Source organism: Triticum aestivum, chromosome 4A (assembly GCF_018294505.1).
Source record: "Triticum aestivum cultivar Chinese Spring chromosome 4A, IWGSC CS RefSeq v2.1, whole genome shotgun sequence".
NCBI lineage: Eukaryota > Viridiplantae > Streptophyta > Magnoliopsida > Poales > Poaceae > Triticum > Triticum aestivum.
Genome location: NC_057803.1, coordinates 583,506,916 through 583,519,282, shown reverse-complemented (window position 1 = coordinate 583,519,282; position 12,367 = coordinate 583,506,916).

Below are 12,367 nucleotides of genomic sequence, written 5' to 3'. Positions count from 1 at the left end.
TAGTAGACCCCGAGACAATGCAGATGCCATTGTGATTGACTACGTCGACGACGACACTTCTTCCTTTTCAACAGAGCTTCCAGGCAAGCAAACCCCCATTGAGCATTCCGATATCGCCCATTTCTTTCCCTCTCATGCTTGCATTAGAACTGCTACTACTTTCTGTATGATCCTACTCTGATGCATAGCCTGTTTTTGTTACCTGCTTATTGTTACCTTACCTGCTTATCCTAAACTGCTTAGTATAGGTTGGTTAGTGATCCATCAGTGACCCCCACCTTGTCCCAGTTGCCCCACTTTACGTTCGATGACTTGATCAACGTGATCGATGTTGATGACCCACAAGTATAGGGGATCTATCGTAGTCCTTTCGATAAGTAAGAGTGTCGAACCCAACGAGGAGCAGAAGGAAATGATAAGCGATTTTCAGCAAGGTATTCTCTGCAAGTACTGAAATAAGTGGTAACGGATAGTTTTGTGATAAGGTAATTTGTAACGAGCAACAAGTAACAAAAGTAAATAAAGTGCAGCAAGGTGGCCCAATCCTTTTTGTAGCAAAGGACAAGCCTGGACAAACTCTTATATAAGGAAAAGCGCTCCCGAGGACACATGGGAATATCGTCAAGCTAGTTTTCATCATGTTCATATGATTCATGTTCGGTACTTTGATAATTTGGTATGTGGGTGGACCGGTGCTTGGGTGCTGTTCTTACTTGAACAAGCATCCCACTTATGATTAACCTCTATAGCAAGCATCCGCAACTACAACAAAAGTATTAAGGTAAACCTAACCATAGCATGAAACATATGGATCCAAATCAGCCCCTTACAAAGCAACGCATAAACTAGGGTTTAAGCTTCTATCACTCTAGCAACCCATCATCTACTTATTACTTCCCAATGCCTTCCTCTAGGCCCAAATAATGGTGAAGTGTTATGTAGTCAACGTTCACATAGCACCACTAGAGGCTAGACAACATACATCTCACCAAAATATCGAACGAATACCAAATTCACATGACTACTAATAGCAAGACTTCTCCCTTGTCCTCAGGAACAAATGTAACTACTCACAAAGCATATTCATGTTCATAATCAGAGGGGTAATAATATGCATAAAGGATCTGAACATATGATCTTCCACCAATTAAACCAACTAGCATCAACTACAAGGAGTAATTATCACTACTAGCAACCTACTAGCACCAATCCCGGACTTGGAGACAAGAATTGGATACAAGAGATGAACTAGGGTTTTGAGATGAGATGGTGCTGATGAAGATGTTGATGGAGATTGCCCTCTCCCGATGAGAGGAACATTGGAGATGACGATGGCGATGATTTCCCCCCTCTGGGAGGGAAGTTTCCCCGGCAAAACAGCTCTGCGGGAGCCCTAGATTGGTTCTGCCAAGGTTCCGCCTCGTGGCGGCAGAGTTTCGTCCCAAAAGGTTGCTTCTTGTTTTTTTCTTGATGAAAGACTTCATATAGCAGAAGATGGTCATCAGAGAGCCACCAGGGGGCCCACGAGGTAGGGGGCGCGCCCCCCACCCTCGTAGACAGGCTGTGGGGCCCCTGGTCTTCATCTTTGGCGAGGATTTTCCATTATTTATTATAAGGTATTTTGTGGAGTTTCAGGACTTTTGGAGTTGTGCAGAATAGGTCTCTAATATTTGCTCCTTTTCCAGCCCAGAATTCCAGCTACCGGCATTCTCCCTCCTTATGTAAACCTTGTAAAATAAGAGAGAATAGCCATAAGTATTGTGACATAATGTGAAATAACAGCCCATAATGCAATAAATATCGATATAAAAGCATGATGCAAAATGGACGTATCAACTCTCCCAAGCTTAGAACTCGCTTGTTCTCAAGCGAAAGCCGATAACAATAAATATGTCCCCATGTTTAGATGTAGAGGAGTCGATAAAAATAAAATACGGTCATCAAGACATCATGATTATTCTCATAACAGCAACATATATAGATATTGTCATATGATTACTTATGTTCAAGTGATGATCTATTCACAATGCAAAAGTATGAATCAGAAACCTTATTGAGAACCAACAAACTATAACCTCAATCATTGAAGCAATTGCAATTTATCATAACATCAGAAAGAGTCTATGTCAGAGCTAAAAAGCAAGTCCACATACTCAACTATCATCTAGTCCTTCATAGTTGCTAACACTCACGCAATACTTGTGGTTACGGAGTTTTAGTCGGACACAGAGAAAGATAGGGGCTTATAGTTTCGCCCCATAACCTTTGACCTCGAGGGTAATGTCAAAAATAATAACTCATGCCCCCTACATCCAATTATATATATATATATATATCAGGTTCTTTCCAATTATATATATATATATATATCAGGTTCTTTCCAACATGCTGGGCTTGCCAAAGGATAAAATGAAAAAGGGAGAGGTGAAGATCACCATGACTCTTTCAAAAGGTAGAATATAATAATAAAAGATAGGCCCTTCGCAGAGGGAAGCAGAGGTTGCCATGCGCTTTTATGGTTGGATGCACAAAATCTTAATGCGAAAGAACGTCACTTTATATTGCCCCTTGTGATATGAACCTTTATTATGCAGTCCATCGCTTTTATTACTTTCACATCACAAGATCGTATAAAGCTTATTTCTCCCACACTAATCATACATATTTAGAGCAATTTTTATTTCTTTGCACCGATGACAACTTACTTGAAGGATCTTACTCAATCCATAGGTAGATATGGTGGACTCTCATGGCAAAACTGGTTTAAGGGTATTTGGAAACACAAGTAGTATCTCTACTTGGTGCTGAGAATTTGGCTAGCATGAGGGGGAAAGGCAAGCTCAACATGTTGGATGATCCATGACAACATACTTTATCTCAGATATAAGAAAACATAACCCATTACGTTGTCTTCCTTGTCCAACATCAACTCTTTAGCATGTCATATTTTGATGAGTGCTCCCATCATAAAAGATGTCAATAATAGTATATTTATATGTGAAACCTCTCTTTCCTTATTACTTCCTATTAATTGCAACGATGACCAAAGCTATGTCTGCCAACTCCCAACAACTTTTAATCATCACACTCTTTTTATGTGAAGTCATTACTATCAATAAGATCAATATGAACTTTTGTCTCTTCTTATTCTTTTTCTCTTTTCTTTTATTCACCCAAGATCATAGCAAGAAAATCAAGCCCTTGACTCAACACTAATCTTTATTATATAGCTCACGGACTCGATTACATAGAGAGATCATAAGGCAAAACTCAAAACTAGATCATGCCATAAACTTTATTCTACTAGATCAAAATACTACTAACAGGATCAAACTAAGGAAAACGGTAAAGATAGGAGTTGTGATTGTGATACGATACCTGGGCACCTCCCCCAAGCTTGGCGGTTGCCAATGGGAGTGCCCATACCCATGTTATTATATCTCCCTGGTTGGTGAAGATGGAGGTGATGGATAGTCGCACATCGAGCGTAAGAGATCCTCTAGCTTGCGAATAATGCCCTTGAGTGTAAAGATATGCTCCTTCAACAAAATATTTTCACTTGTGAGATACTTGTTTTGAATACGAGTTAACTCAATAATTTGGAAAGCTTCGATCTCAGTTGGGGTAAGAAGGTTGTGATCAAGTTGAAGGATGTCTTCTGTTGCCGGAGTTTGGTTCTCTGTGTCCTTCTTGATCCCTTCATCCTTGTTGATCTCCATGGGTTCTTCCCTCTTCGGCTCTATCTTCATTAGCCAGGCATCTTTATCCCCGTTGTTGGAGGAGGGGGACGACATGATGCCTGGCCTTAACAACCCTGACAGAGAACAACCCAAAACAAGAACAACGGATATTTGCGTGATACGGGAGTCAAAACCTTCGGGAGAATATATAGTGAATTTTTACCGACCAAAATACGTATCGTGCAAGAAAACGGAGTCCGGAAGGCAAACGAGGTTCTCACGAGGTAGGGGGTGCGCCCTCCACCCTCGTGGGGCCCTCGTGTCCTTCCCGGACTGCTACTTAATTTTCTATTTTTCTAAATATTCCAAAACGGAGAAATATTGCCTTCAAAATTGTTTTGGAGTCGGTTTACTTACCGTACCACATACCTATTCCTTTTCGGAGTCTGGAACGTCATGTAAAGTGTCCCTTATGTATTCCTCCGGGGTTACGGTTTCAATAATATTGGTTTCAATATTTATGGGATTACCTGAGATATAATGTTTAATTCTCTGACCGTTTACCACCTTCGGATTTGTGCCTTCGAAGTTGTTGATTTTTATGGCACCGGAACGATAGACCTCCTCGATAACATAGGGGCCTTCCCATTTAGAGAGAAGTTTTCCTGCAAAAAATCTTAAACGAGAGTTGTATAGCAATACATAATCACCTACATTAAACTCAAGCTTTTGTATCCTTTTGTCATGCCATCTTCTAACCTTTTCTTTAAACAACTTGGCATTTTCATAAGCTTGGGTTCTCCATTCATCAAGTGAGCTAATATCAAATAACCTCTTTTCACCGGCAAGTTTGAAATCATAGTTGAGCTCTTTAATAGCCCAATATGCCTTATGTTCTAGTTCGAGAGGTAAGTGACATGCTTTTCCATATACCATTTTATGCGGAGACATACCCATAGGATTTTTATATGCAGTTCTATAGGCCCATAATGCATCATCAAGTTTCTTGGACCAATTATTTCTAGACCTATTGACAGTCTTTTGCAAAATTAATTTGAGTTCTCTATTACTCAATTCTACTTGACCACTAGACTGTGGGTGATACGGAGATGCAATTCTATGATTGACGTCATATTTAGCAAGCATTTTACGGAAAGCACCATGAATAAAATGTGAACCACCATCAGTCATTAAATATCTAGGGACTCCAAACCTCAAAAAAATAACTTCTTTAAGCATTTTAATAGAAGTGTTATGATCAGCACTACTAGTTGGAATAGCTTCTACCCACTTAGTAACGTAATCAATAGCAACTAAAATATGTGTATATCCATTAGAGGCAGGAAAAGGTCCCATATAATCAAAGCCCCAAACATCAAATGGTTCAATAACAAGTGAATAATTCATACGTATTTCTTGATGTCTACTAATATTACCAATTCTTTGACATTCATCACAAGATAGGACAAACTTACGGGCATCCTTGAAGAGAGTAGGCCAATAAAAAACGGATTGCAATACCTTATGTGCAGTTCTATCTCCCGCGTCGTGTCCTCCATAAGTTTCGGAGTGGCACTTGCGTAGGATCTGTTCCTATTCATGCTCAGGTACACAATGTCTAATAACACCATCTACTCCTTCTTTATAAAGATGTGGGTCATCCCAAAAGTAATGTCTCAAATCATAGAAGAACTTTTTCTTTTGTTGGTATGTGAAGCTAGGTGGTATAAATTTAGCAACTATGTAATTAGCATAATCAGCATACCAAGGAGTACTACGAGAAGTACTTGTGACATTTAATTGTTCATCAGGAAAGCTATCATCAATAGGTAGTGGGTCATCAAGAACATTCTCTAACCTAGATAAGTTGTCTGCAACGGGGTTCTCAACTCCTCTTCTATCAACAATATGCAAATCAAATTCTTGTAGCAAGAGAACCCATCTAATAAGTCTAGGTTTGGCATCTTTCTTCTCCATAAGATATTTAATAGCAGCATGATCAGTGTGGATAGTTACTTTAGAATCAACAATATAAGGTCTGAACTTATCACAAGCAAATACAACTGCTAAAAGTTATTTTTCAGTAGTAGCATAATTTCTTTGAGCATTGTCTAGAATCTTACTAGCATAATGGATAACATTTAATTTCTTATCAACTCTTTGCCCTAGAATAGCACCCACAACATGATCGCTAGCATCACACATAATTTCAAAGGGTAAATTCCAATCAGGTGGCTGAACAATAGGTGCAGAGACTAATGCTTTCTTAAGTATTTCAAATGCTTCTACACAATCCTCATCAAAGATAAATGGTATATCTTTTTGTAATAAATTAGTCAGAGGCCGAGAAATTTTTGAGAAGTCCTTAATGAACCTCCTATAAAATCCGACGTGACCAAGGAAACTTCTTATACCTTTGATATCCTTGGGACAAGGCATCTTTTCAATAGCATCAACCTTGGCTTTATCAACTTCAATACCTCTTTCGGAAACTTTATGCCCCAACACAATACCTTCATTAACCATAAAGTGGCACTTTTCCCAATTCAAGACAAGATTAGTTTCTTCACATCTCTGCAAAACTCGATCAAGATTGCTCAAGCAATCATCAAAAGAAGATCCATAGACGGAAAAGTCGTCCATGAAAACCTCACAAATCTTTTCACAAAAGTCAGAGAATTTAGCCATCATGCATCTTTGAAAGGTAGCAGGTGCATTACATAAACCAAAAGGCATACGTCTATAAGCAAAAGTACCAAAAGGGCATGTAAAAGTAGTATTTCATTGATCTTTAGCCGACACAAGTATTTGAGAGAAACCAGAATAACCATCTAGAAAGCAGTAATGTGTATGCTTGCATAATCTTTCTAGCATTTGATCGATAAAAGGTAAGGGGTAATGTTCTTTCTTAGTAGCCTTACTTAATTTGCGGAAATCAATTACCATCCTATAACCTGTACTAATTCTTTGTGGAATCAATTCATCTTTATCATTAGGAACAACAGTAATACCTCCCTTCTTAGGGACACAATGAACAGGACTTACCCACTGACTATCAGCAACAGGATAAATTATACCTGCCTCCAGAAGCTTTAGTATTCCTTTTCTTACCACTTCTTTCATTTTAGGATTCAAACATCGTTGAGGATCACAAACTGGTTTGGCATCTGCTTCCAAATTTATTTTATGTTGACATAGAGTGGGACTAATGCCCTTAAGATCATCAAGAGTATATCCAATAGCAGCACGGTGCTTCTTTAGAGTTTTCAATAATCTTTCTTCTTCATGCTCTGAAAGGTTAGCAATAATAATAACAGGATATATCTTCTTTTCATCAAGATAAGCATATTTAAGATTATCTGGCAACGGTTTAAGCTCAAACACGGGATCGCCCTTAGGTGGAGGGGGATCCCCTAGGATTTCAATAGGCAAATTGTGTTTCCGAATAGGTTCCCGTTTATAGAATACTTCATCTATTTCCCTTCTTTCATTCATAAACATATCATTCTCATGGTCTAGCAAATATTGTTCTAAAGGATCACTAGGAGGTATGGCAATAGAAGCAAGACCAATAATTTCATCCTTACTTGGCAATTCTTCTTCACGGCGTTGTTTACTAAATTTAGAGAAATTAAACTCATGAGTCATATTATCTAAGCCGACAGTAACAACATCCCTTGTGCAATCTATGGTAGCATTAACAGTATTCAAGAAGGGTCTACCAAATATAATGGGACAAAAGTTATCTTGTGGGGAACCAAGAACAAGAAAATCAGCAGGATATTTAGTTTTCCCACACAAGACTTCAACATCTCTAACAATTCCCATTGGTGAAATAGTATCTCTATTAGCAAGTTTAATAGTAACATCAATTTCTTCTAAGTCAACAGGTGCAATGTCATGCATAATTTCTTTGTATAAGTCAATAGGTATTGCACTAGCACTAGCACCCATATCACATAAGCCATGATAACAATGATCTCCTATTTTAACAGAAATAACAGGCATGCCTACCACAGGTCTAGGTTTATCTGTATCACGAGGTTTAGCAATTCTAGCAGTTTCATTACAGAAGTAAATAACATGCCCATATATATTATCAGACAAGAGATCTTTAACAATAGCAATATCAGGTTCAGCTTTAACTTGCTCAAGAGGTGTATATGTTTTAATATTGCTTTCACGAACCACAGTTGAAGCTTTAGCAGGATCCTTTATCCTAACAGGGAAAGGTGGTTTCTCAACACAACAAGTAGGAACAATAGGATCATTATAAGTGACAGTCTTTTCTTCAACTTTAATTGGTGCAGCTGCTTTTACTTCTATGGGAGGATGATATTTAAACCACTTCTCCTTAGGGAGATCAACATAAGTAGCAAAAGATTCACAGAAAGAAGCTACTATCTCGGAATCAAGTCCGTATTTAGTGCTAAACTTACGGAAAATATCGGTATCCATAAAAGACTTAACACAATCAAACTTAGGTGTCATACCTGACTCCTTTCCTTTGTCGAGATCCCAATCTTCAGAGTTGCGTTTAATCATATCCAATAAATCCCATCTAAATCCAATAGTCATCATCATAAAAGAGCCAGCACAAGAAGTATCGAGCATGGTGCGATTATTTTCAGAAAGCCGAGCATAAAATTTTGAAGAATTGTTTCTCTTGGGAGCTCATGATTGGGGCATGAATATAACATTGATTTAAGCCTCCCCCAAGCTTGAGCGATGCTTTCTCCTTCGCGAGGCCAAAAATTATATATATAATTGCGGTCACGATGAACAAGATGCATAGGGTAATACTTTTGATGAAATTCCAATTTCAATCTTCTATAGTTCCATGATCTCGTATCATCACATAGCCTATACCATGTCAATGCGTCTCCCTTCAAAGATAAAGGGAAGACCTTCTTCTTAGCAACATCATCGGGTATACCTGCAAGCTTAAATAATCCGCAAACTTCATCCACATATATTAGGTGTTCATCAGGATGCTTTGTTCCATCTCCTGTAAAAGGATTAGCTAGCAGGTTTTCTATCATACTCAAAGGATACTCATAAGGTATTTCATTTTTAATAGGTTCAGTAGGTTGAGGAGCAACTCTTTGCTCTACTGGTCGGGGTGAAGATACCCCGAACAAGCCCCTCAGAGGATTACTTTCCATAGTAACAAGTGACAGTAAATTTCAGCACACTATATAAATTTTCCTTACCAAATTCCACCTACCAAAGGCGCTTCACTCCCCGGCAACGGCGCCAGAAAAGAGTCTTGATGACCCACCAGTATAGGGGATCTATTGTAGTCCTTTCGATTAATAAGAGTGTCGAACCCAACGAGGAGCAGAAGGAAATGATAAGCGGTTTTCAGCAAGGTATTCTCTGCAAGTACTGAAATAAGTGGTAACAGATAGTTTTGTGATAAGGTAATTTGTAACGGGCAACAAGTAACAAAAGTAAATAAAGTGCAGCAAGGTGGCCCAATCCTTTTTGTAGAAAAGGACAAGCCTGGACAAACTCTTATATAAGGAAAAGCGCTCCCGAGGACACATGGGAATATCATCAAGCTAGTTTTCATCACGTTCATATGATTCGCGTTCGGTACTTTGATAATTTGGTATGTGGGTGGACCGGTGCTTGGGTGTTGTTCTTACTTGAACAAGCATCCCACTTATGATTAACCTCTATTGCAACCATCCACAACTACAACAAAAGTATTAAGGTAAACCTAACCATAGCATGAAACATATGGATCCAAATCAGCCCCTTACGAAGCAACGCATAAACTAGGGTTTAAGCTTCTGTCACTCTAGCAACCCATCATCTACTTATTACTTCCCAATGCCTTCCTCTAGGCCCAAATAATGGTGAAGTGTTATGTAGTCGACGTTCACATAGCACCACTAGAGGCTAGGCAACATACATCTCATCAAAATATCGAACGAATACCAAATTCACATGACTACTAATAGCAAGACTTCTCCCTTGTCCTCAGGAACAAACGTAACTACTCACAAAGCATATTCATGTTCATAATCAGAGGGGTAATAATATGCATAAAGGATCTGAACATATGATCTTCCACCAATTAAACCAACTAGCATCAACTACAAGGAGTAATTAACACTACTAGCAACCTACTAGCATCAATCCCGGACTTGGAGACAAGAATTGGATACAAGAGATGAACTAGGGTTTTGAGATGAGATGGTGCTGATGAAGATGTTGATGGAGATTGCCCTCTCCCGATGAGAGGAGCGTTCGTGATGATGATGGCGATGATTTCCCCCTCCGGGAGGGAAGTTTCCCCGGCAGAACAGCTCTGCAGGAGCCCTAGATTGGTTCCGCCAAGGTTCCGCCTCGTGACGGCGGAGTTTCGTCCCGAAAGGTTGCTTATTTTTTTTCTCAACGAAAGACTTCATATAGCAGAAGATGGTCATCGGAGAGCCACCAGGGGGCCCACGAGGTTGGGGGCGCCCCCCCCCCCCACCCTCGTGGACAGGGTGTGGGCCCCCTGGTCTTCATCTTTGGCGAGGATTTTTCATTATTTATTATAAGGTATTCCGTGGAGTTTCAGGACTTTTGGAGTTGTGTAGAATAGGTCTCTAATATTTGCTCCTTTTCCAGCCCAGAATTCCAGATGTCGGCATTCTCCCTCCTTATGTAAACCTTATAAAATAGGAGAGAATAGCCATAAGTATTGTGACATAATGTGAAATAACAGCCCATAATGCAATAAATATCAATATAAAAGCATGATGCAAAATGGACGTATCAGTCGTCCAGGCCCCGACACCGCACATCACCCCCCTAGTTGTACGACTTCGCAGAGTTACCATCGAGTGCCGAGGGTGGAACCTCTTACATCACTCCTGATGAGACCTCTATAGTGTAGCTATTCGGTCGTGGTAATCGAGGGTGATGTCCTCCTCAACCACTTTCGATACGGCTCTGTCGTGAAACCCCTCAAGTGTGAACCTCGAGGGTGGATCCTCTTATGTTCACCTTGATGATTACATTGACTTGAATTCACCAGGGGTGATTCCTCGGGTTTTCCCCTTGATGTTTGGACACACGGATACTTGGACTTTACAACTGTTACTTGGAAAGGTGGGTCGACCCTGAGGGGTACCCGCGAGTGATGTGGAGACGGGTTGACCTGGAGGGTACCCAAGAGTTGAACACGAGGCGTGGTCGGGCATTATTAGCCCTTGTCGCAAGTACTCGAGATGGGGCGACGGGGTCACATCTTTCGCGAGTCTCTGCTCGTGACCGCACTACCAACACACTAACGGTTTGGATATTTGATCCGAGGGGCCTCTGGCCTGATAGCACTAACCATCACGTGGGCATAGTATGGGCGTTCTGCATCGTATACATCAGCCGAAGCTTAATAGACACTAGCGATTGAGCGGCGCACGCCGGGTTGGACCGCGTAAGCTCCTGCCTTGTTTAAGGAGGTAGCTAGATCTGCTCACCGGCCACGTACGCAACATGCAGGAGTTCCCCGGGAGATGGCCCATGACCCTTGGGGGCATAGGCTTAGTCCAGCGTGCTGACCTCTCTATTAAGACTAGGTCGGGTTGAGGCGTATTGTTTGGCCGAGGCCGGGCATGACCCAGGAAAGCGTGTCCGGCCGGAGTTAATCGAGCGTGGTGGGTAAGTTAGTGCACCCCTGCAGGGAAGAAAACATCTATCGATAGCCTGTCCTATGGTAACGGACACTTGGAGTTGTATCCCGATCAATACAACTAGAACTGGATACTTGAGGTGATAAATGGATAGTATGGCTCTGGGATTGCTTTCTCGTAGGGAGTCGAGAAAGGATCTCTGGTCGAGGTTGATAACACTACTACTACTTTACCTTATGTTGATCTGTACTCTTCTATATGCTTGAAGATGCTAGTCTTCGATAGGCTAGGCTTTCCCCTTCTCTTCTGGTGTTCCGCACTTTAGTCCACAGATACAGCCCATTTCCTTTGATACAGATGCATACTTAGTTTAGATATGATGTAAGTCTTGCGAGTACTTTGGATGAGTACTCACGGTTTCTTTGCTACCTCTTTTTCCCCTATACCCTATTGTTGCGACCAGATGACGGATCCCATGAGCCAGACGACACCACTGATGACTACTACTACCCCGAGGGTGCCTACTACTACGTGATGGCCGCTAACGACCTAGAGTAGTTAGGATGCTCCCACGCAGGAGGCCTTGCCTTTTCGATCGTTGTTGCTTTTGTGCTAGCCTTCTTAAGGCAGACTTGTTTAACTTATGTCTGTACTCAGATATTGTTGCTTCCGCTGACTCTTGTGTATTCGAGGTTATGTATTCGAGCCCTCGAGGGCCCTGGCTTGTAATATAAAGCTTGTATTATTTTAATTTGTGTCTAGGGTTGTCTTATGATATCTTCCCGTGAGTCCTTAATCTTGATCATACACACTTGCGTGTATGATTAGTGTACGATTAAATCGAGGGCGTCACATTTCCCGGACTCGAATCTCCTATCAGCGATGCTATGCTCGCACTATCGCAGATTTGTCAAGCGATGGTGGATGGTGTAGGGGTGCTACATAATGGGAAGATCTCACAAGTCAGTACACTCAAAAACAAAGATTTGGAGGGAGGGTTGGATGTCATGAGATGGCAAGCTACGACCTACTCTCTTTGTTCCACAATATAAGGTGTAT